Source organism: Humulus lupulus, chromosome 3 (assembly GCF_963169125.1).
Source record: "Humulus lupulus chromosome 3, drHumLupu1.1, whole genome shotgun sequence".
Classification (NCBI taxonomy): domain Eukaryota; kingdom Viridiplantae; phylum Streptophyta; class Magnoliopsida; order Rosales; family Cannabaceae; genus Humulus; species Humulus lupulus.
The window spans coordinates 22788997-22814578 of NC_084795.1; the positions used below are offsets into that span (position 1 = coordinate 22788997).

At 36.8% G+C, this 25582-nt stretch overlaps 1 non-coding gene and 2 pseudogenes across 1 annotated transcript; 2 read left to right on the forward strand and 1 right to left on the reverse strand.

Annotated features, from left to right (window-relative positions):
• Positions 1 to 10901: 10901 nt before the first annotated feature.
• On the reverse strand, positions 10902 to 11022 carry LOC133827600 (5S ribosomal RNA; annotated as a pseudogene).
• Positions 11023 to 11927: 905 nt separating this feature from the next.
• LOC133828442 (small nucleolar RNA snoR114) lies at positions 11928 to 12013 on the forward strand. Its single transcript, XR_009891052.1, has one exon. It is a non-coding gene; the product is annotated as a small nucleolar RNA snoR114 (small nucleolar RNA).
• Positions 12014 to 21359: 9346 nt separating this feature from the next.
• On the forward strand, positions 21360 to 25319 carry LOC133823787 (probable glucan endo-1,3-beta-glucosidase A6; annotated as a pseudogene).
• The last annotated feature ends 263 nt before the right edge of the window (positions 25320 to 25582 follow it).

Sequence of the window (25582 nt, forward strand, 5' to 3'; positions counted from 1 at the left end):
TCAGGATGTCGATGATAGCGGTCATCTGATGGGCGTTAGAGCGGGTATTCTGCCAGGCATTCCCCCTTGGGAAGATTTACAAAGGAAACCTATCAGGTCGTTAACCGAGTTCAATCGGAGGGCCTAAAGGTTTGTCAATGTAGAAGAGGCAAGGTTAGCGCTGAACATGACCTCTCAGCCCATAACTGCAACGACAAATGTGAACCCTGCCTCGACCTCGGTAGCCCCATCAACTTCAAAACCCCCCAGGGATAAACCTTCTAAAAGAAAGAAAAACGAAGGGAATAACCCCGAGGCTGATGGAAGGAAGAAGAAGAAAAGGGACAAATATTTCTCCATATACAAAGTGTATATCGAGCTTAACGAGACTCGGGAGAATATTTTGCTGGCCAATGAAAACCAAGTTCCGTTCAGGTGACTTGACCCCATGATGAACCAAAAGGAAAAAAGGGACACAAATAAATACTGTAGATTCCATAGAGATATCAGACACACAACTGATGAATGTCGCCAATTGAAAGAAGAGATCAAAGGTTTGATCTCGAGGGGATATTTCGGACAGTACGTCAGGAACCGAAATCCCAATCAAGCCTCAACAAGCCAAAGGGCAGCAACTGCACAACCTGCCCAGAACAACAACTCCCGAGCTTGGGAGGACGAGCAACCCCCTCCGATTGATGGAGAGGATGTAATAACCATCTCGGGGGGGGGGGGGGGGACCTCATATCACAGGTCCGAGCAGGAATGCCCAGAAGAGATACGTGAATGAGCTCAAGACTGGAGATGGTTCTCCCTATGAACCCAAACCACGAGCTCCAAAACAATAGAGGGTTGAGACTCAACCCATAACATTTACTGAAGAGGACGCATCACACGTCCAGTTTCCTCATAACGACCCCCTGGTCATAACTCTTCAAATCGTGAACAAGAGGGTACGCTAAATCCTGATTGATAATAGGAGCTCGGTGAATATCCTTTATAAAGCCACTCTAGAAAATATGGGACTCGTGCTTCGCGATTTGAAATCATGTGAAACAACATTGTACGATTTTTCAGGAGAAGGAATTGCTTGTATGGAATCCATTGAGCTCCCTGTAACCTTTGGAGAATACCCAGTCTCAGTAACTAAGATGATGGAGTTTGTGGTGGTGGATCTCCCATCGGCCTACAAATTACTACTTGGAAGACCCGTCCTGATTAGGCTGGGGGCAGTGTCATCCGTTAGGAATTTGGCCATCATGTTCCCGACTTCTAGTGGCATCGAGACATTGAAGGGAGACCAGCTGGCGGGAAGGGAGTGCTACAACATCTCCATAAAAAGAAAAAATCAAACAAGTGCACAAGCACTTATAGTTATTTAGAAAAAAGATGGTTCGGTCTTCGAGATAGATGAAGAGATCGACCCTAGAATAAAAGAAAGGGCTGACCTTGAACCTCTAGAAGAACTCGAGGAGGACAGGCTCGATGAAGTAGATGCCACGAAAGTGGTGAAGGTGGGAAAGAATCTTTCAGAAGAAGTGAGATAACAATTAATCTGCTTCTTAAAAGAAAACCAGGATGTGGTTGCATGGTCACACACGGACATGGTGGGAATCAGTCCGAATATCATGAGCCACGCATTTAACATTGACAAAACCTTCCCCTCGAAGCAACAAAAGCGAAGACTCCTGGACGATGATAGAGAGAAGGCTCTCAAGGAGGAGGTCGACAGGTTAAAGGCAAATCGATTCATACGAGATGCCTTTTATCCTGATTGGATTGCCAATCCGGTGTTGGTTCCTAAGCCCAACGGTAAATGGCGAACCTGTATCGACTACTCAGATCTTAACAAGTCATGCTCTAAATACTGATTCCCTTACCTCGGATAGACCAGCTCGTAGATGCCACTGCAGGTCACAGCATCATGTCATTCATGGATGCTTATTCTGGATATAACCAGATTGCCATGCACGCGCCAGACTAAGAACATATGAGCTTCGTAACCAATAAAGGGTTGTATTGCTACAATGTCATGCCTTTCGGGCTCAAAAACGCTGGAGCCACGTACCAAATACTGGTGAACAAGATTTTTTCTAAGTAGATAGGAAAGAACATGGAAGTTTATGTTGATGACATGCTGGTCAAGTCCAAACATAACTATAACCATGTGGATGATCTTGCATAATGCTTTACGGTACTACGAAAGTATAATATGAAACTTAACCCACAAAAGTGCTCTTTCAGAGTGTCTTCAGGAAAGTTTCTGGGGTTTATAGTAAATGCACGAGGAATAGAGGTTAATCTAGACAATATAAAGGCGTTGATAGATATGCCCTCGCCTCGAAAACATAAGAATGTACATAGCTTCATTGGACAGATGGCGGCACTAAGTAGGTTTATTTCAAAATCTACAGACTGTTGTCTTCCTTTTTTCAACCTTTTAAGAGGGGGCAAAAAATTCGAGCGGTCAGAGGAGTGCGAGCTCGCATTCCAAAACCTAAAAAAGAAGCTCGCCGAACCACCAATCTTGTCGAAACCTATCGCGGGAGAAGTCTTGTATCTATACCTCACCACAATCGAGCACGCCATTATTGTGGTGCTCGTCCAAGAAGAGAAGAAGGTACAAAAACCAGTGTACCATGTCAGCAAAAGGTTACTGGGGGCAGAATCAAGATACCCGCTAATGGAAAAGCTGGCTCTCAGCTTGATACACTCATCTCGAAATCTCCGACCTTACTTCCAAGCACACCCCATTCATGTGCTAACTGACCAGCCACTACGACAACTTTTATCCAAACCAGAGGCATTCGAAAGATTGTTAAAGTGGGTTGTCGAACTCGGACAGTTCGAGATCACATACCATCCGAGAACGACCATCAAGGGATAGACCCTGGTGGATTTCATTGTTGAGTGTACTAGAATTTTGAATGATGAAGTTGTAACCCCAGCTCGTGAGCTGTGGAAACTTTATGCGACAGATCCTCTAACGAAAATGGATTAGGGTAGGCATTATATTGATTATCCTAGCAGGAAATCGATTCCACTCCGCTTTAAGGTTCAACTTCGAGGCATCGAATAACGAAGCTGAATACGAAGCATTACTGGCAGGACTTCGAATAGCCAAGGAACTCAAAGCAAAGGCTTTACACTGCTATAGTCACTCACAGCTGGTGGTCAACCAATTTTTAGGGGAATATCAAGCTCGTGGCATAAAAATGGCCGCATACCTAGAGAAAGCAAAGGCTGTACTCGGACAATTCGAATTCTACGCTATAGAGAAAGTCCCCCGAGAACAAAATTCGAATGCAGACGCGTTGGCCAGGCTCACTGCAACCAGCAAGGCCGATACATTGAACGTGGTCTCGGTAGAGCATCTATTGACCCTGAGTATCAGCGAGCCTGATGAAGAGGACGTATGCATGTTCGATTCATAACCTACCTAGATGACCCCAATAATTGATCACCTCGAAACTGAAAATCTCTCAGCAGGATGGAACGAGGCTCGGAAACTGATGTATCAAATACCGAGGTACACTATTGTGGAAGGAAGGTTGTATTAAAGAGGGTATTCTATGCATTTACTCCGATGTGTAACTCCACCCGAAGTGAAGAAAAATTTGGAAGAAATTCATGAGGGATTTTGTGGATATCACACTGGGGGGCATAGTCTATCCAAAAAGGTGATAAGACAGGGGTATTTCTGGCCCACAGTCAAGGCAGATGCGTTCGAATATGTCAAACGATGTGATAAATGCCAACGATTTGCTTCAATTCCACGAGCTCCACTTACCGATCTTACCATGTTGACATCCCCGTGGCCATTTTTGGTGTAGGGAATCGACCTTATAGGCTCGTTGCCAACTGGCAAAGGTGGAGTAAAGTACGCTGTGGTCGCAGTCGATAATTTCACAAAATGGACCGAGGCTGAACCCCTTGCTACCATTACCTCAAATTTTTTTTTAGACTTTGTGGTAAAAAATAACATTTGCCGATATGGGATGCCCAGAAAGATAGTGTCGGACAATGGTACCCAGTTCAACAGTGACCTGTTTACCCATTTTTGCGAAAAAAATGGGATGATAAAAAGCTTCTCCTCTGTTGCCCATCCCCAATCAAATGCCTAGGTCGAAGCAGTCAACAAAACCCTAAAAACCTTGTTTAGCACCTAAATCGTGACAACAACTAAGTGGTGGTTGCAGTATAGATCGAGCGGTCAATCCACAAGGAGGTAACATAAAACCAAATTATTTGTAGAAAATAACACAAAAAGTTAGTAACATGAAATAAACAAAAAATGGAAATGAAAAGAGATTTGAGATTTTGGTATTGTCTTTTTGATGAAATGATAAAATGAGATAAGTGAAATAAAAGTAAGGGTAATCAAGAGCTTGAAAAATAGAAAGGTTTCAAGAATCATCCATATGCTTGTTTAGTTACTTAGTTACTTGATTTACAAAAATGCACAAGTAAATAGTTCACATCCCAACATTTACTTGGAAAATCTAACATTAAAGTCCATATTCTTTTCTAACAAAAGTCTATTTGAGTTATAAAGTTCTTTATTTTAAAAGCACAATGTTAATCTTATGAAAAATCTAAAAATGACAAAATACTCAAGGGCGATAATGCAATAGAAGATTAGACATAAAATGATGTATAAATATTACTTTTACTAATTAGAAGCACATAGAAATAGCATGACTAATCCTATATACTATTAGCACAAGTAAATAAATATAACAAAATAGAGATGGGGATGAAGGATTATAAATAACTCAAATACATTACATTAAGAATATAGTTAATCAAAGTAGCAAAATAACATCACTAGCTTATGGAATCATCCCTAACCTTCTTAGGAAGAATAGACCATTATGCTCATGATTCTCACAAAATTCTAAGAAGAAAATATGAGAAGAAAGTGAGTAGAAATTTTGCTATAGTTTTTTACTCTCCAAATTACACATCAAATGTGAAAGAAGAGTCCTTATTTATAGAAGGATAAAAGGACTAAAAGAAATCAAATTACAAATGGGGTCTACAAAATAAATATGAAATCTTAATAATAAAATATGATTTTGAAAAATCAAATCTTTTTATTAATATTAACCTAGCTATTTTAGTGAATGATCATTATGCCATTTTTCTAAAACACCACAAAATATGAGCTTAAGAGCTCAAAATGGAAAGGTGCAAGACCCAAAACCCAAAAAAATTGGGTTGAAAGGTGGCTGAAAGTGTTGACCAAGTGCAGCTAATAGAGATGCGCCACATGTCCATGTGGTGGCAAGCTTGGGCTTGTTTGGGCTCATTTTGGGCCTAATTCCCTTAAAAAATGCCACTTTTTCAACTCTTTTTTTCACTTTTGATTCTTTCTTTCTTTTTGTTTATGCCAAAATGCAACTTTAATTCCTAAAAAATAACAATAAATAAAATTATAATAAAATATTTTCATTTATAAAATAAATGATATTAATTCCATGAAAATATTAATTAAACTTAATTTATTTTCACCATTAAGATAAATAAATATGCATTTTTCACCACTAATCACAACCTCCAACTAGCTTATTGCTAGTCCCTAGCAATTCAAGCGAAAAATAAAATTATCAAGTCAAATAATCAAGTCAAACCAAGCAAAATCATCTAAGCATTTTTGAAGTATCAGTAAGAAGTCAGAAATTACTATCTAAGCTACTTCAGTTGCGATTTCAGAGTTGTGTGTGTGTGCACCAAACCATATTCTTTTTATCGCAAGTCATAACACAAATAGTATAAAAAAATCTCAAAAGTATAAATGTCTAAACTCCAAATTCCTCACGGGCATTGAAAGTATTTTTATGGAAATGATCACACTCTTGGAGTTGGAAATGTAACATATTATGCTCAAATGAGAGAAGATAATTTTTTTAGGACAATCAATTTGAACAAGTATTGATCACAAGATAAGCATATCAACTTTTTGGAATTCAAATGACAAACAACCTTTGGAATTTACAAGAGAAAACTCAAAAATAAAATGACAACTAACTAGAAATGATAAATAAGAAAAGTAAACTATTAATAATATACATTTTTATTATTATTATTTTTTACAAAACAAAAAAAAAATACTAGAAAGATTTTAGTTTTTTTTTCAACAACTACAAAAATAATAAAGGAAAGTGTTGCTCTTGTTCTTTTTTTTTTCAACTATTTTTTTCCAAATGAATGCTAATGACACAACAATAATATTTTCCAAATGAATGCTCACCACCCCAACCAAAAATCAGACAGTGTCCTCAATGTCAAAATGAATAATCAATGAAAAAGTTAAGGAAAGAGAACACCTGGATGATGACCATGTCCATGAGGCGAGAGCGTAAATAGCCTAATAGTAATACCCCAAAACAAACAAAATACAAGAACGAAAAATATACAAAAATAAAAGAAAGACAGAAAAATAAAAAAAATAGAAAACACAAACAAATCATTTAGAACTTCAGAGTGTATAAATTGGGTCCTTAAGAAGGACCTCTTCAACATGAATCACACACTCAATGTAATGCTTCAGTCTTTGGCCATTGACTCAAAAAAATTCTCCCATCGGTTGGGTCCTCGACCTCAGAAGAACCGTTGGGAAATACTTGCTTCACTACAAATGGACCAGTCCACAACAATCGCAGTTTACCGGGGTGCAAGTGCAAGCGAGAATCATATAGATGCACTTTCTGATTTGGCTCAAAGTGTTTTTGCAGGATTTTTTTATCGTGAGCGATTTTCAATTTTGCTTTATAAATCCTGGAATTGTTATATGCATCGTTTCTCAATTCCTCAATTTCGGACAATTGGAGTTTGTGATTGATACCTGCAGCATTCAGATCAAAATTTAGGGCTTTGATAGCCCAATCCGCTTTATGCTCTCGACAGGTAAATGACAGGCTTTTCCAAAGACAAGCCGATAGGGAGACATCCCAAGAGGGGATTTGAAAGCAGTGCGGTATGCCCAAAGAGCGTCTAGAAGATGTGTAGACCAATCTTTGCGGTCGGGATTTACCGTCTTTTCCATAATGTGTTTTATCTGCCTATTGGCTAACTCAGCTTGACCATTAGTCTGTGGATGATAGGCATTTCCAACCTTATGAAGTACACCGTACTTGTGCATAAGAGCCTCAAAGGATCTGTTGCAAAAATGAGAGGAGTACTGAACCTTGATAACACATTTTCTTTCAAGAATTTGACAACTATAGCGTTATCATTGGTTCCACATGGTACAGCCTTGACCCATTTGGAAACATAAACCATAGCAATGTAAAGGTAGCCAAAAGAAGGTGGAAATTGTCCAATAAAATCTATCCCCAAACAATCAAATATTTTGATAACAAGAGTTTTCAAGGGCATCATGTGCTGACGGGATAAGGAACCTAACTTTTGGCACCTTACACAAGAATGACAGAAATCATTGGTGTCTTTGAACAGAGTGGGCCAGTAAAGACCGCATTGTAAGATTTTTGAAGCGGGTTTCCTCACAGAGAAGTGACCACCACAAGCATCATTGTGGCAAAAATTCAGCACACTAGACACCTCATCTTCGTGGATGCATATTCGCATGATTTGGTCGGGGCAATACTTGAATAAGTATGGGTCATCCCAAAAGAAATTGCGCACCTTGACCAGAAATTTGCGTTTGTCTTGTGAACTCCATTTAGATGGGAGCTATCCTGTTACTAAGTAGTTCACAATGTGAGCATACCACGGTAACTTAGTAACGGAAAACAATTGTTCATCGGGGAAATCATCATGAATAGGTGGACCATCAGTGGGATCGTTGAATTCAAGTCAGGACAAGTGGTCCGCGACAACATTTTCAACACCTTTCTTGTTTTTTATCGTTATGTCAAATTCTTGCAAAAGAAGGATCCACCGTATTAATCGCGCCTTAGCATCCTTTTTGGAAATGAGATATTTCAAGGCGGAGTGATCCGTGAGGATTGTAATAGGTGATCTAATCAAATAAGATAGGAATTGGTCAAGAGCAAAGACGAGACAAGCAACTCTTTTTTAGTAGTGGAATAGTTCATTTGAGCATTATTGAGAGTTCAGTTTGCATAGTAGACAACAAAGGGTTTCCCCTCTCTTCATTGTCCTAACACAGCTCCACAGCAAAGTTACTGGCATCACACATGATCTCGAAAGGAAGACTCCAATCGGGTGACTGAATGATGGGAGCAGAAGTGAGTGAATTGACAAGTGTTCGGAATGATTCCTCACACTTAGGTGTCCACTCAAAGGTAACATCTTTGGCTAGGAGGTTGCTCAGCGGACGAGCAATCATTAAAAGATTTTGTATGAACCTCCTATAAAAACCAACGTGACCAAGGAATGACCTAACGTCTTTGACAGTCTTAGGAGTAGGCATGTTGGAGATAAGGTCGACTTTGGATTGATCAACCTCAATTACTTTTTCAGAAACAATGTGGCCTAAGACTATGCCAGAAGACACCAAGAAATGACATTTCTCCCAATTGAGCACAAGTCATTTCTCAATACATCGTTTTAAAACAACTTCAAGATGAAGAAGACATGTATCAAAGGAGTTTCCAAAAACGGTTAGGTCATCCATGAATACTTCCATTGATTTTTCAATCATGTCACTGAAGATGCTCATCATGCATCTTTGGAAAGTAGTTGGTGCATTACACAAGCCAAATGGCATACGCCGGAAAGAAAAAGTGCCATAGGGACAAGTGAAAGTGGTCTTATCTTGATCCTCTAATGCAATCTCAATTTGATAATAGCCAGAATAGCCATCAAGAAAGCAATAGAATGGATGACCCACTACACGTTCAAGTTTTTGATCAATGAATGGGAGTAGAAAATGATCTTTGCAGGAGGCGGCATTTAATTTTCTATAATCAATGTACATGCGCTACTCTGTCACAGTTTTTGTGGGGACAAGGACCCCTTTTTCGTTCTGGATCACGGTGACACCAGATTTCTTGGGCACAATAATACAACATCTAGCAATTTCAAAACTTCATTTTTTGCAACTTCTTTCATTATAGGGTTCAGTCGCCTTTGAGGGTCTTTTCGAGAGATAGCCTCATCCTCCAGATTGATTCGATGGGAGCAAATTAAAGGGCTAATACCTTTGATATCAGCAAGCGTCCAACCTATCACAGATTTATACGTTCGCAGTAGCTCGAGTAACTGCAATTCTTGATGATTTTGAAGGTTGAACGAGATGATAACTGGAAAGGTTTCACCGTCTCCTAGGAAGACATGTTTCAAACCCTCAGGAAGTTGGGTCAATTGAACAATTGGAACCTCTTCGGCTGAATTTTTTGGCTGTGACCTCTCACGAGGCAGCTCTTCAAAGTGAGGTTGCCAAAACTGAATCCTTCTATTGCGTGAGTCTGTGTGATATGATATTGCAAGAGTAGCTCAATAGAACTGGGACTTTCATTGTTAGACAGAAGGAGGAGTTCATCAAGATTATCAAGGTTGCTTCACAATTGAACCTCCTCGGGAATTAAAGAGTCATTCATGAATGTTTGATAGCATTCATCATCTTCTCGGGGTTGTTTCCTGATGTGGAAGATATTGATTTCAAGAGTCATGTTTCCAAACGATATCTTCATTAGACCATTTCGACAATTGATCAAAGCATTTGCAGTAGCAAGGAATGTTCTTCCGAGGATAATAGGAATTTTAGACTCCATGTTTACCACATATTGGGTATCAAGAATAAGAAAATCCATCGGGTAATAGAATTTTTCAATTTAAACTAACACATCCTCAACAACACCCCTATGCTTTTTGGTGGAATGGCCAGCAAGCTGTAGCACAACAGATGTTGGCTTCATTTCTCCAATACCGAGTTGTGAGTATACAGAGTAAGGCATGAGATTTATACTCGCGCCAAGATCAAGTAAGGCTTGGTTGATTTCATGGGTCCTAATTTGGCAGGAAATGGTGGGACAACCGGGATCTTTGTATTTTGGCAGTGCCTTTTGTTCAATCACCGCACTCACTTGCTCAGTCAAGAAAGCAGTCTTCTTGACATGGTGCTTCCTTTTTGCAGTGCATAGATCCTTGATGATTTTGGCATAAGCCGTCACTTTTTTTATGATGTGAAGCAAAGGAAGATTAATCTTCACTTGTGTCAAGTGCTCAAGGATTTTAGCTCGATTATCAGGAAGTTTTCCAACAGGTTTCAAAGCTTGGGGAAATGGTACTTTTGGAGTTGCATTGAGTGGTGGATTTTCGAGAATAACTTTTGGTGTACTGGGAGAGTTGGATTCTATGGGTGGGTTTTACAAAGTTTTACCGCTTCTAGTCATGATGGAATTTACTTCCTTGACATTTTGATCATTAGAATTTGAAGATTGGGCCATGTGTTAGCCTTGCACATTGAATTTCGGTTGGGAATTGTGACGCCCCACGTCACTATGGCTGCTTTCTGGAATGACGACTGGCCCTACAAACCAACACGAGTCTTTTCAGCGTTCTTTGTCCTCACTCACATGCTTCCTAGGAAAACTTCCCAGGAGGTCACCCATCCCTAGATTACCCCAGGTCAAGCACACTTAACTTTGGAGTTCTCAAGTGATGGGCTACCGAAAAGAAGATGCATCTTGTTGATATAGGCAGTACCCATCAATCCATTTAAGCCCTCTTCAACTGTGTAGTCCCATACCTACACAGTCTTAGAATCATCACACTTGATCTTCCTTAGGCGGTGTGGGATTGCACAGCTTACCCGGTCTTTCCCCTTACGGATGGTGCAATGGTAAACCCTTAACTTACAGAGTGGGGGTTCGAAACTTGGCAACACCATATATATTGTATTTGTGACGCCCCACGTCAATATGGTTGCTTTCTGGAATGACGACTGGCCCTACAAACCAACACGAGTCTTTTCAGCGTGCTTTGTCCTCACTCACATGCTTCCTAGGAAAACTTCCCAGGAGGTCACCCATCCTAGTACTTCTCTCGCCCAAGCATGCTTAACTGCGGAGTTCTGATGGGATCCGGTGCATTAGTGCTGGTATGATCGCACCCTACACCTCTTCTTTAACAATCAATGGACTCACCACCAATCCAAATACATTTTTTTTATTGTGACAGTCAGAATCCCGTGATCCGTAAGGGGAAAGACCGGGTAAGTTGTGCAATCCCACACCACCTGGGGAAGGTCAAGTGTGATGATTCTAAGACTGTGTAGGTATGGGACTACACAGTTGAAGAGGGCTTAAATGGATTGATGGGTACTACCTATATAAACAAGATGCATCTTCTTTTTGGTAGCCCATCACTTGAGAACTCCAAAGTTAAGCGTGCTTGACCTGGGGTAATCTAGGGATTGGTGACCTCCTGGGAAGTTTTCCTAGGAAGCATGTGAGTGAGGACAAAGCACGCTGAAAAGACTCGTGTTGGTTTGTAGGGCCAGTCGTCATTCCAGAAAGCAACCATATTGACGTGGGGCGTCACAAATACAATATATATGGTGTTGCCAAGTTTCGAACCCCCACTCTATAAGTTAAGGGTTTACCATTGCACCATCCGTAAGGGGAAAGACCGGGTAAGCTGTGCAATCCCACACCGCCTAAGGAAGATCAAGTGTGATGATTCTAAGACTATGTAGGTATGGGACTACACAGTTGAAGAGGGCTTAAATGGATTGATGGGTACTACCTATATCAACAAGATGCATCTTCTTTTCGGTATCCCATCACTTGAGAACTCCAAAGTTAAGCGTGCTTGACCTGGGGTAATCTAGGGATGGGTGACCTCCTGGGAAGTTTTCCTAGGAAGCATGTGAGTGAGGACAAAGCACGCTGAAAAGACTCGTGTTGGTTTGTAGGGCCAGTCGTCATTCCAAAAAGCAGCCATAGTGACGTGGTGTCGTGGTCAGATGGTGCACTAATTCAAATCAAGGGTTCGAATCCCAGTTGGGTTATAATGAATGGTTGTGATGATTTCTGTGCTATCGAGATGGTGGGGTCCATCATTGTCATCTGATTCAAGATGAAAAATATGCACATCTGAGCTTTTTATCACTTGAGAACTCCAAAGTTAAGCGTGCTTGACCTGGGGTAATCTAGGGATGGGTGACCTCTTGGGAAGTTTTCCTAGGAAGCATGTGAGTGAGGACAAAGCACGCTGAAAAGACTCGTGTTGGTTTGTAGGGCCAGTCGTCATTCCAGAAAGCAGCCATAGTGACGTGGGGCGTCACAGCTTTTACATGCAGATCTCAAAAGAATCAGAAAGTGACATGTCCCAAATGACCCCAAACATAACACAGTACACAGGAAAAGAACAGTATTTACCACACTCGACTCTCCAATTACCCACTCACAGCGGTTTCTTGAGCATGAAATGAGCTGCCAATGCCCATTAAAGCAAAACACACCGCCTAGAGCATAAAGAAAAAAAATATCAATAGAAAGAACAAGGTAAACCAAAAAATTTATAGAAAAATCAAACAAGCCTATCAAGAAAAGAAACTCTTGGCAAATTTTTAAATAATCAAAACACAACAAATTGAAGATTCCCATTTGTGCCAATTCCAAAGTGTAAAAAATAGTTAACAGACCTTAAAGCCAATGTACAGTAAAACATATTTCAATAGAAAAATGCATGGGGACCATATGGTCAAATGTCCATTCAGCATTCATAAAGGACTAGTCCATATCATGTCTGAACTAGAGAAAATGGTACAGTAAGACTAAAAATGTGACCAAACCAAGTTCAATACCATAAATTGCATAGAAATATCAAGATTTTGAAAGATTGGTACTGCACTTGACACTTAAAAACAAAGGAATCATTGTTTTCCCCCTTGGAATAGGAACCATCCAATTTTTATTCCTCAGGAGTTAAAGTCATAGCCTGTGGCATGGCTGAAGCCATCAGGCTCAGAACGTTCCTGATTGTATAATAAAAATGAAAAATTAGCATGTGTCAAGTAGATAACAAAAACTGATAAATAATAAAAAAAAACTGCATTCATCTCACCCTTCTCCTCCCTCGACCGGTTCATTTATCAGGCGCAAAAAGTCAGCCTGAGGTTCTTGTATGAGATGCACAAGATGTGGATTTTGTTTCCCTAGCTCTTGAAGCATAGGCTGCAAAACAATAAGTGTAGCATGAGTAATTTTTAGTGTCCAAGCTATCAACATGCATTTTGTTTCTTTATGAGAAGCCTAACCTGCTAATTTTGAGGGTTTGCTTGCACCATAGCTCGCAATGCTTGGAACTACAATGAAAGTTAGAGAAAAAAAATTCAACCATGACTACAGCAATAAAAAAGAGTAAAGCTCCATATGGATCAGAGAAAAAAAGAAAGGAAAAAAAATCAAGTACCTGTTGACTGTTTCGAAGAAAATCCAAATTGCCAACACCAGCATTTGCACCCACATTTGGTAGGCCCTGATTCAAGAATAGTAATATATTTTATTAATTAGCTGATCATAAAATACAATTCAAACTTCAAAGGAGCATCTATCTGAGGGAAGAATTCAAAAGTTAAGAGGTAGAACAATAGCTACCTGTGAGAAGAGATCCAATGGATTTGCATTAGGGACAACAGCAGGTGCAACAGCAGGTTGTGATGCTTGCACTGGAGGAATGATTGCTGGGGAGTTTGCTGCTGCCTGAGCAGGAACTTGGGCAACTGGTGGAACATCTGCCTGTTCAGGAATTCCCTGATGCATAACATCTATGTCAACTTCACAGTGTCATCAACAAAGAATGTCTCTTACAACAAACCTTTGGAGAATATTAACCTTTCAAAAATATTATTTTTCATGTAATAAAAACCACATATAGAAGAAAAACAGTACACAGTTTGAGCAAACTCGTACAAAATAATAAATTTAAATTGATATAATAATGTAATTATAATAAAGTAGTTCCATAGATACTGGAGTATAGAGGAACCTGAACACTAGTATATATATATATGTATGCGTGTGTGTTGTATTCAATCATGGAAGAGTGTAGAGATTTAGGAAATAGGTAAAAGTTTGTAGAGTAACCATGTACACCTAATATCAGACCTATCAAGAAAGAAAAAAAAGACCATGGATTCCTCATCTCTTGAACTAATCCTTGAGCTTTCATCAAATTCCCAAGATTAATGTGTGCATCAACCTGTAACATTAAGAAGAAATGTTATGTTCTATTCAAAGATTTTGTTAAATAATTGAATATCCAAGTGTCAAGAGTCAGAAAGAAATTCTACCAAACGTGCATTCAGTGCAAGAGCCTAGCGACAACATTGAGCTGCCTCGTTAAACTGCCCTTTACGCATATATGCACTTGCTAAATTTGACCATGCATCAACAAAATTTTGTCGGAGCTGCAAAATAAAACAATTAGTATAATATGGAAAAAAGAATTCAAATAAAGAATATATATTTTTGCTCTTGATGATCATGCCCCCACGAAAAAACAAATTTGGCTCCGCCACTGGGTGTAAGATTCCTAGTACTAGGAGTGATATTAGATAATATAACAACCAAAACCTTCCCATCAAATTGACTCTACCCAATACTTCAAAACAACCTAGTTGGAGTGTTTGCTGTAGCCAGGTTGGTTAAGTTTCACTGGAATTTATCAACACTAAAGTAATAATTTAAGCAAGCACCAACTTACATCAGCTAAAGAATTGATTATTAACACTTTTAATTAACATAAACACCCCCACCAGTGGAAAGAATATATCAAGAGTTAACTAATAACTGTAAGCCAAAAACAGAAAATATAATTTGAACTCAAAAAGTATATATTGCAAACACATCACAAAAAAAACCCCACTTATGGACTAGATTGATGGCTGTAACAAACCTCGATAGCAATTAAATAGTAGCGGATTGCAACATCAATGTTGCCCTTCTCCTGCAGCAGAAACATAATAACTGTCTATTAGATGCTTGCAGGCTAAATACTTGACAGTGGAAACATAAAAGATACTAAAGATTACCTTCCAAGCATTTTCCATGTTTCCATAACACTCAGCAAAGTGAGGATCAATTTGAATAGCTTCTTCATTTTTTGCAATGCACGTATCAAAATCATGTAGCTAAAACAGAATAAAATAAAATTTAAGAATCAGGTGCAAGTAAAATCACTTACAAGCCAGAACATTGAAGAGCGTGCATATATTGAGAAAATACATGAATTCTAATAAGCTTCATTGAGAACCTGAAATGTAAAATATGGCAAGATAATTGTGTGACTTGGCAATAGCAACATAATGGTTGGCCAAAAATAGCTATTATATATGCTTCAAGTACAGCCCATCAACACTTGCTCAAACCAAAAGCTTAATGGCTATAGAATGTTTTGTTAAGAATTCTATTTACACTTATAGATGTTATGATAGTGTTGACCAAGACTTAAAAAGTTCCAACAAAATGAGGCAATGAAAAGAACTAAATCTAAAAACTTGTCTACATATGCTACTGTATATTTACAAGCATTTTTTGTATGTGTGTGTAGTTTATTCAGTTTTTATGTTATATATAGAAATTTTGTTAGGCTAGTTGGCTCACTCTCTCAGCATTCTCTCTCTATGAATCAAGCTGTACATATATCTATATGTATATATTTATGTTTTTTTGTTGTATTAGTTCTATTCTCTATTTTTTTGTATGAAAGGGGGAAGTTTTTGGCATTATTCTGTTGATGTGAAAGTGGTCAAGCATAATAACCAGATTGAGTTAAGTTACTGTTAATCCTAACCCGAATCAAACTAATTTTCAACCACTTACAGGTTTTACTGAGAATAGAAAGACATAAATTCAAATAACACAACAAAAAATAGGGGATTGACCTTTTACCAGCTTCTCTTTGCTGCTTCAACTAGACCTTTTTTCGCCCAATCTTCATGGAAGGCAAACAAAGTTAAAGTGAAAGAAGCAAAAAGAAGCTTTGGAAAGATTGTACTATACATGAGAAAAAATAATAAAAAGAAGATCACTACCCAAAAAAAAAAAAAACAAAAAAGATTGGCTTACATCTTTTGTATGCCCTCTTCCTAGTACACTTTAAAAAGACTGTAATTCCTAGTCTTTTGTTTTGTTAGAAATTCATAAGAGCACCATTGTTCAGGGTAAAATCGAAGCTTAGGAGTAACTGTTACTTAAGTTGAACTATTAGCAAAGGACATCAATTTAATAAAATACTCTGAAAACGAATAGAATCATTTTTTGATCAATCATTAGTTGAGATAATTATATGCAACTAAATACTTGGTAACATTTATAGAGGGTTCAAGGTGATAAAAATAATTTCAAAGCAATTAATGATCCGGATTTAAGACATCTCTCACATTTATAAAGTAGTTAAAAATAATAAATAACTTCTGTAAAGTCTCTTAGTTATAAAGCATAAACTTGTCTACAAATAATTAATTTCCAAGAGAAACAAGTCAAAAACACATAATGAACGCTTAATATAGCAGAAAGAATGAAATCATGTTTTCTCAATCATCAATGCTCTAGTAAAATCTGTCACAATTTTTGCCTGTGTTCACACTCCTAGCCAACTAGTAAAGACTGTCTACTCAAAACATGTTTAATTAATTAGAATTTGTAAAAGTAATGTCCCCACAAAATTGAGCTTCAATCAAAACATTTAAAATTATGATTATTTTAGCACTAGACATATATATCCTTGAAGTCATAATGCAATTAAGAAAAATACAAATTTTGAAATAAAAAAAGTAATAAGAACACTTACAAAAAAAAATTGCAACATGAACAACTAACACAGAAACGAAATCAAAACAAAGTAGTCATTTGAGATAAAGCCATCAGTTCTTTTAGACATACACATTTTAAAAACATATTAAAATGGAGCCTTTTTTATACTCAAGCACATAACCATGATTTTCATTAAAACCAGTTTGCATCTTCACCAATCTAGAGAGAGAATGCAAAGAAAAAAAAGATCATCTTGTTACCATCTAAAGATGGAAACAGTTATGATGAAAAATCATGGACCTATTTGAAACTACTACTATTTTCATTATTGGGCTAATGAAACTACAATCCTCAACATTAAAACAAGAACATAGACGAATACATTTTACTAAGCTATACACAGATTGAATTTAGTTCAACAATTCAACTCGTTCACTTGTTCAGAACAATTCACATGAAATAAGATTTTACAATTCTCCTGATTCAAGTAATGAATTTTTCATGTCAATCAATGATAAAACATAAAGGGTGTTAATGTAGTACACTGAGGAACATATTAACATACAACAGTACATGTAACATATAATAGTTATTAAAAGCCTTCAGATCATTAACAGTAAGATCAACTTTACAGCTTACAAATAAAAAATCAGTACATAAGTTATATTGTAGACATCATTAGTTACTAATCATGGATTAAGTTCAGTTCGACATTACATATGATTTTTCAAGAGTATAGGAGTGAGGAAGAGAGCATAAGGATTGCGACCAGGAACCATCTCAGTGAAGATGTTGACACAATAAAAATGTCATCACAAATCAGCAACTCAAGTTATACATGATCTAAGGATCCATAATGGATGTGAACAACCATTAAGGAAACACAAATTCATTATAGAAGTAACAAGAGCAACCCATTAAATGTAACAAATGTATTATTAGAGAACCCTCAAATCTCATAGCTATATCAGATCATTAACAATATTAACCACATATTATTTTCAAAGCCCATTTACATCTTCACCCACCTCGTAAGAGATAGAGAGAGTAGTAGTAGTAGTAGTAAAGAAGGAATGAAAGAGAGATAGATAGATAGATATGATGGTGGTGGTGGCGATAATGAGGCGGCAAAGATGTAAAGGGCAATTATGAAAAACCAAGGAGAATTTGTTTCCAACAATGAGTTTTTCCATCACAGGGCAGAAACACTATTATACATGATATAATCATCACTAGAAGTCAATTGAAAAGATCAGTGAACAATACAATGCAGAAATAAACACGAAAATGAAGTGAAAGTTCCTCCCTTTAAGTGGGTTGGTTCATATAAAGCTTTCTAGGCTACATGTCCATCAATTAACGCAGCAAAAAAACTACTCATAAACATTTTCCATCATCTATTAAAGAACCCATTAACATACCAAACCAGAACAACAAAATAAACATTGAGTGAGAAAAATGCAAAGATGAACTGGCGCAAAAATGCAAAGATGAAAAACATATAATACATCAAGTAGTAGTCTTACGAAGCACCATTGCCTCCACTGTCAAGAGAACTCTCATCTTTAAAAACCAATCTTTCATCAATCTCAAATGAACTGGCGCCACTATCTGAACTCCTCTGATTACTGACCACAGGGAAACGATTCTTTCTACTATGGGTCACCAATGGATTGAAACATTGTCTGTGCCTTCTGACCAAATAGCAGCCCCCAACAATATCTACATGGCCTAACTTCTGCCTACTAGTAAAAGCAACAATCAATAAAAGCCAAAAGAATCCAAAGTTTGAAACTTTCGAACACACTACTTCTATGTCCAAATATTTTTTCTGGTAACAGAACTAAAAAGTGAGCAACCACAAGCCAAGTGAGATCAGATTCTTATATGTTTATTTTGTATCTTATAGGTACACATGTATATTATAGTGTTCAACCAAACCAATGTATATTTCGGGTGGCAAAAATCCAATTGTAAACTGCCCAACTGATCTTAGTTTTTTCTAGTGTGTAAAAATGAGATTGATTACAAAGATCATGACATATATATATATATATTCTGTGAGACATTCTTACTATTCAAATAAACAATCATTTAAAATATGCTTATAATTCTCTGAGACATTTTGTGAAACAAACAATAAGTTCAAAACATCAAATATTCTTAATATTCTCTGACACATTTTGCCAAACACTTGTGTGCTTTAAAAATGAAAGCTGAGCAAAATAAAAGATTTGAAACCAAATGTCCAAATGAATCTTCTCAAGTGGAAATAAGATATTAAGCAATATATAAACCAGTAAGCACATCAATTACTCACAAAAATATAAAGTATAAACCCACTGCTCAATTCTATATTATCTATTTCAGCATTCAATCTTCTCAATAATAACTATTTCAGCTTTCAATCAATTCGATAATAACAAAGAAAAAGTTGAATACAAAGAAAGAAGAGAGCTGACAGAACCTGTTGGAGGAGTCCCTCCCTGCGCCGCTACTAATCAGAGAGAGCAAGCCGAGAGCCTGTTGGAGAAGTCACCATCGGTGGGTGCTCTGCTTCCTCCGCTGCTCGGCTTGCTGGACTGTCCGTTGCCGAGAAATATGGAGAGAGAGTGTGAGAGAAGAGGTCGGGGGAGGCCGGAGGTAGAGAGAAAGACACGAGATGGAAATAGAAAATCAAACAACCCCATTAGATTTATTCCCAAATTAAGCTCGATTAGCATAAAAAACCAATGACCCAGATCAATAACACCTAAAACTATATATCCTTACCTGGCTTGCCAAGACCGAAGAGGAGTGAAACAACCCAAAGAATGGAACCCTACTGAAAGATAGATAGAGAAAGACGAGAGAGAGATGGAGGAGATATGAGGGATGGAGGCTGAGATTTGAGGGATGGAGGAGATGTGAGCTCAGATTTGAAGCAGGGATGATGAAACCGAAGATAGAGTTCGGACTTTGCTTAGCCGAAGAAGAAAATGGTGAGTCCGAAATTGGTGTGATTTTTTCTGAAAAAAAATGTATAAGTGGCGAGCTCCCAAAATATTACCGCCTTTTTCATTTGCCACATATATAACATTACCATAATACTTTTTCATTTCTATTATATTCATGTGTTATGGAATTGGTATTTGGTGTAGTGAAGCCAAAATCAGAAATCTTAGGATTCATCTCCTTGTCAAGTAAAATGTTACTAGCTTTGAGATCTCTGTGTATTATAATTAGTCTTGAATCTTCATGAAGATAAACAAGCCCTTAGCAATTTTGCAAATAATTTGAAAGCCCTTTGACCATTCTAGTAGTTTTCCTTGCTTTTTATCTATCAAATTTGTTTGTTTGAACATCAATTAAACTAGTAGAAGTGTTGAAGAAATTAAATTGATTCAATGAACCCATATTAGTATTCTAAAAGGGTATACAGAAATGCTGACCGAAAATGAAGAAGTCGAGGCTTGTGTTGGGCATGTATTCATAAACTAGCATGTTATCATCTCCCTGAATGCAACAACCAAGAAGTTTTACAAGATTTCGATGTTGAAGCTGCGCGATTAACTTTACTTCATTTTTTAACTCATTTAAGCCTTGTCCTAAACTCATTGACAACCTCTTCACATTAATTTCTTGTCCATCGTCTAACTTACCCTTAAAATATCACATTAACAATCACAATGCTTTTATGGTATTATTATTATTATTTTGTTCAAAACATTTCGTCTGTGGTGTTCATGAATGTAGAAGATATGAAAAAATTACTCTGTAAACAGGACCAAAACTTCCTTCTCCAAGCTTATTGTTCGCTGAGGTGGGGCCTGAGACGCTTGCGCCTCAGCAGCTAGTCTGGCTAGCTCCTCATTACGTTTCTTGGTCTCTGCCAATTGCTTTCGTAGCTGACGATTTTCGAGCTCCACTATCGGGACATATCGTTCAAGATTGTAGTACATATCCTCGTCGTCCCTGGGGACTTGTGGTCCTCGAGAGTTGGATGAACCACTACTTTCATCAAGGTCTGAGTTCACCATAGGCTACTTTTCAGGGCATCGGGGGTAGTCAGCTTCATCTACAATTTCCTCCTCAGGAACATCGGGATCATTTGCTGCCATTGTTTATTCTGGAGGCTCTTTGATTGAACAGAGTCACACACGTACTGCTTAATAGCTCTCAATGAAAGCATCGAACTGTTGACGCTGCTTTTCGTCAATTTAAATAGCAGAGCAATTAAACAATAAAGGTACTGGAGCAAATGAATAAAGAGGAAAACAAGAAGATTTTTACATGGTTCAACAGTTAACTCTGCCTATTCCACGAGTCTATGTTATTAAGATTTGAGAGTGTTCTGAAAATTTTTCAAAGAAGAGTTACCAAGAATTTTCTCTCAAGAAATCAGAAATCGGTCCCTTACAAATGGCGTTTCTTTATTTATTTATAGAGAATGTTGCAGAATTCATTCCCACATATTTCAGGAAGATATTATGTAAATCAATCAAGATAATGCTATTTAATGCATTATTTCCTTTATACACGGAAACGTCCCATGAAGATCGGGAATGGATAACAGATTAAATGATATCCCTTAAATATTGAGATTGTACAGCAATAAACATGTTCACACGTAACTGATTATCCCAAATAATTCATCAAATCTTCGAGATCAGCTATTGGCATTAAACTTGCCGAGGCCATGAGTCAACCATGAGCTCGTCACCTAACTTCGCGCTATGCTTGGAACAAGTAGATGTTGGCGAAGCTGTTACATCCGAGCTTGTACTTCCCGAGCTCGATCCATCTCGCCTGAAGCAACCATGGAAAAGTATATTCATGTGTCATGCCATGACTATTGCGAGCTCAGAGCACCCTCGAGGCTACACACCCTTGAGGTCATTGTTTACTTCAAAGAGGTTCGATGGTGGAATCATATGATGACCGTATATGTTTCGAGCTCACACCTGACGAGCCCAGCTTTCGGGGTCATAACTTCTTATCTCAAAATCTGGGTGTAACAATTAGAATAACATGTTATAGTTATATAAATGTTTTGTTGATTTATTGTTCAATGTGTACTTTTATACTAAATACTTTTATGTTTATTTTTTTTAATATATTAGTTTAACATATTAAACAATTTTATTTAGACAATTTATTTTGTTTTTTTAAGATGGTTATTCAAATATTTCATAAATTAATGTTAGTTAATTGTTGTATCTCATTTAATTGAGATAATAATTTGTATATTATATAATTACTATTTGATTTATTAATTGAAATCCTATAATATTAAATATGGGAAGTTATATACATATATATATATAAAATAAATTAGGAAAGTAGCTTAATTGTTGAGATTGTATTTATGTAATTATGTTTAATAAAATAGTATATATTATATATAATTTTCTAAATAATATATGTGATATTATTATAGTAAATTATTTGCTTTTGTTGTATGTAAGTAAAAAATGTCCAGAAATATTTGTACTTCAATTGCATTTAATTTTGGAAATACAAATCCGTTGTATACCTAACTTACCATTTCTAAAAGAATAAACTTTCTAATTATAAAAGCCAAACTAAAGAAGTGAATGAATCAACTTTAGAAAAAGGCAATCCATTCCTACACTCATTCTAATCAATAAAACACTACCTTACTTTTTGGGCTTTGAATTTTCATTGCTTATTAGTTAATTATGAATTTTTCAAAGTCTTTCAAGTAAAACAAAACTATAATGACTATCGATTGAGACATAACAATATAACTTGATCACAAAATTCTTACAGTAGCTTTTACTATGCTTTACAGGGAAGAAGCATATGTGAGTTATTTTCTGAGTTGGAATTTTCTTTTCTATTGAATAATTAATTGAAGATGGACTGAAAAAATAATTCTTAGAACCATAAAATTATACTTTGAATTTGAACTTGTAAGCAGAAGAAAACAGAGAAAAACTGGGGCAAATCACTTCTCAACATTAAAGCTTGTTTAATTTTAATAAATTGCCACAAATACTTTGAAAATGTTGATGCAGTTATTTTTTATATAATTAAAATGTAAATTATTTTTATTTGTGGTTTCACTCTTTTTGCAGCGACATGTTATTTTTTAAAATAATCAAAATCAATTAAAATTTAAGTAACAAATAATATTTTTCATATAAAAATAATAATATCCAAAAATAAAAAATTAATTATTAACATTGTCAAACGAAATTACTAAAATTTAATAATTCTTTTAGAAAGCCCGAAATATTATTAAAAAAAAAACCTTATCCTACTTTATCTTTAAGGTGGTAGCCTCGTTGTCTTGATCGTTATCGTCCTCCATAAGCTCATTGGTAGACTTTGTTACCTTAGACGGACTATGTTTATTAATTTGAAGGAATAATTTGTCAATTATAATGATAACATTTTAATTTTAACAATATCACATGTTAAAAAAAAATTAATTATGTCAGTTTTTATTTTGAAGCATTCTTTTTGCTACCCTCTTTTTTATATCTTTTTTTTTTAATTATTAGTTGTTTTTATAATATAAATGAATTTCATTTAAAGTTTTTAAAAAATATTTCTTAAAAAATAAAAATAATAAATTATATATATCATTAAAATTGTAAATATTATGTAACAATTGAATAAAAATAATATCGATTGTACGGTGAAATTTATAATAATAAAAATAAAAATTAAGGGTAAAATGAAATAAATTTATCATGTAAGTAATATTTAATTAATGATAAACAAAAAATTTAAGGGCAAATTCATATTAAGAGAAGTAGTTAGGGAGTAAAAGAAGATTAATTTTGCTATTTATGTTATATTATTTATATAATATGATATTTAGATTAAATAATGTGACAATGTGTGTTACAGTAACATATAAAATGAGAGTTACATTTTTTTTTGGATAATAGGAATATTCAAATATGTAACATATTTGGAGTTACAAATTCAGGCACAAGTTTGTAACCCAAAATATTACCCAATAATGTGTAGATTTGATGTTACACATTTTGATTTGAATTTATCAAAGTCATAAGAGATATAACTATTGGAGCCATGATTTTAACACTCATAATGTGTTCGGAAGTTACAAAACAAAGTCATGTGGGAAGAGAATAGAGCCGTTTGGAAATGGCAAAGTTGAGTTTTGCCGAAATTAGACCTGTGGCTGCGGCCACGGTTGTTCCAAGCCTTGGCCAGAAACGCTGGCAACCAATTCCAATTTCCTTTTTGCACTTTGAACGGTTCTAACAACTCAAGTAACTTTCAAAACTTCTTTTTAATTCGATAAACTAGGGGTGTTCATAAAACCGCACCACAATTTGCGGTTTAGAACCCTTCGCGGTGCGGTTACGGTTTGCATTTTTGCCAAACCGCGCAGTGCGGTGCGGTTTGCGGTTTTAATTTTTAGGCTATTTAGGTTTTTTACCCCCCCGAACTATTACATATGCATTATAGTGCCCCCCGAATTTTTCAGGCCGTTAAAAAATCCCTCCGATCTATTCACAGTCATGTAAATTAGGACTTCCGTCCAATTCCGTTCATTTTTTGTAACGGGAGGATGATGTGGCCTTTTTTTTTATATATATTTGGGATGACACGTGGGACTTATAACCCGCAGACATGGAAATTTAATTTTAACCCAAATAAGAATAATTTGTTATAAACTGATTTTTTTACAACAAACTTAGAACCCTTTGTTCATACTCTGTTTCTTAGTTTCATCTTCCTATAAGTTTTCTATATACTCAGTCAATCCCCGAAATCGTTTTGGGTTTTATTAAAGTTCAAATTTTTTTTTTTTTTTGATGAACAGGTGCAGAGATCTCAGGCAAAGTAGGTGTCAACTATGGTCAACTGGGGAACAATCTACCATCTCCATCTCGATCAGTCGAACTAATCAAATCCCTGAAAGCGAAATGAGTCAAAATCTACGGTGCCAGCCTAGAAATCCTCACGGCGCTTAAGAACACTGGTCTGCAAGTGTCGATAATGGTGCCAAACGACATAGTCAAAAACATGTCCACCAACCAAACACTCGTTGATCAATGGGTTCACACCAACCTCGTCCCTTTCTACCCAGAAACTCTGATTCGATATCTCATGGTTGGAAATGAAATGCTCGGCGGTTCTGATAACTCAACCTGGTTCAGTATCGTCCCAGCCATGCGAAAAATCAAGAAAGCCCTTAAAACCCATGGAGCCCACAAAGTCAAGGTCGGTACAACTCTAGCCATGGGTGTTCTCCAATCTTCGTTTCCACCCTCGAACGGAACTTTCAGGTCTGATATTTCGAGTTCGGTGATGAAACCCATGTTACAGTTCTTCAACCGAACCAAGTCCTTCCTCTTCCTCGATGTGTACCCATACTTTCCTTGGTCTGCTGAACCCAAAAACATTAACCTAGACTACGCTCTGTTCGAGTCCAGGAATATCACCTACACGGACCCAAAATCTAGATTGACCTACACCAACCTCTTTGACCAGATGGTTGACTCGGTCATCTTCGCCATGAAACGAGTCGGGTACCCGGATGTTCGGATATGGATCACCGAGACTAGTTGGCCCAATGGCAGCGATATAGACCAGATTGGAGCTAACATTTACAACGCCGCCACTTACAACCGAAACGTGGGAAAATTGAAACTAGGGTTCTAAGTTTGTTGTAAAAAATTCGATTTATAACAAATTATTCTTATTTGGGTTAAAATTAAATTTCCATGTCAGCGGGTTATAAGTCCCACATATCATCCCAAATATGTAAAAAAAAGGCCACATCATCCTCCCGTTACAAAAAATGAACGGAATTGGACGGAAGTCCTAATTTACATGACTGTGAATAGATCAGGGGGATTTTTTAACGGCCTGAAAAATTCGGGGGGCACGATAATGCATATGTAATAGTTCGGGGGGTAAAAAAC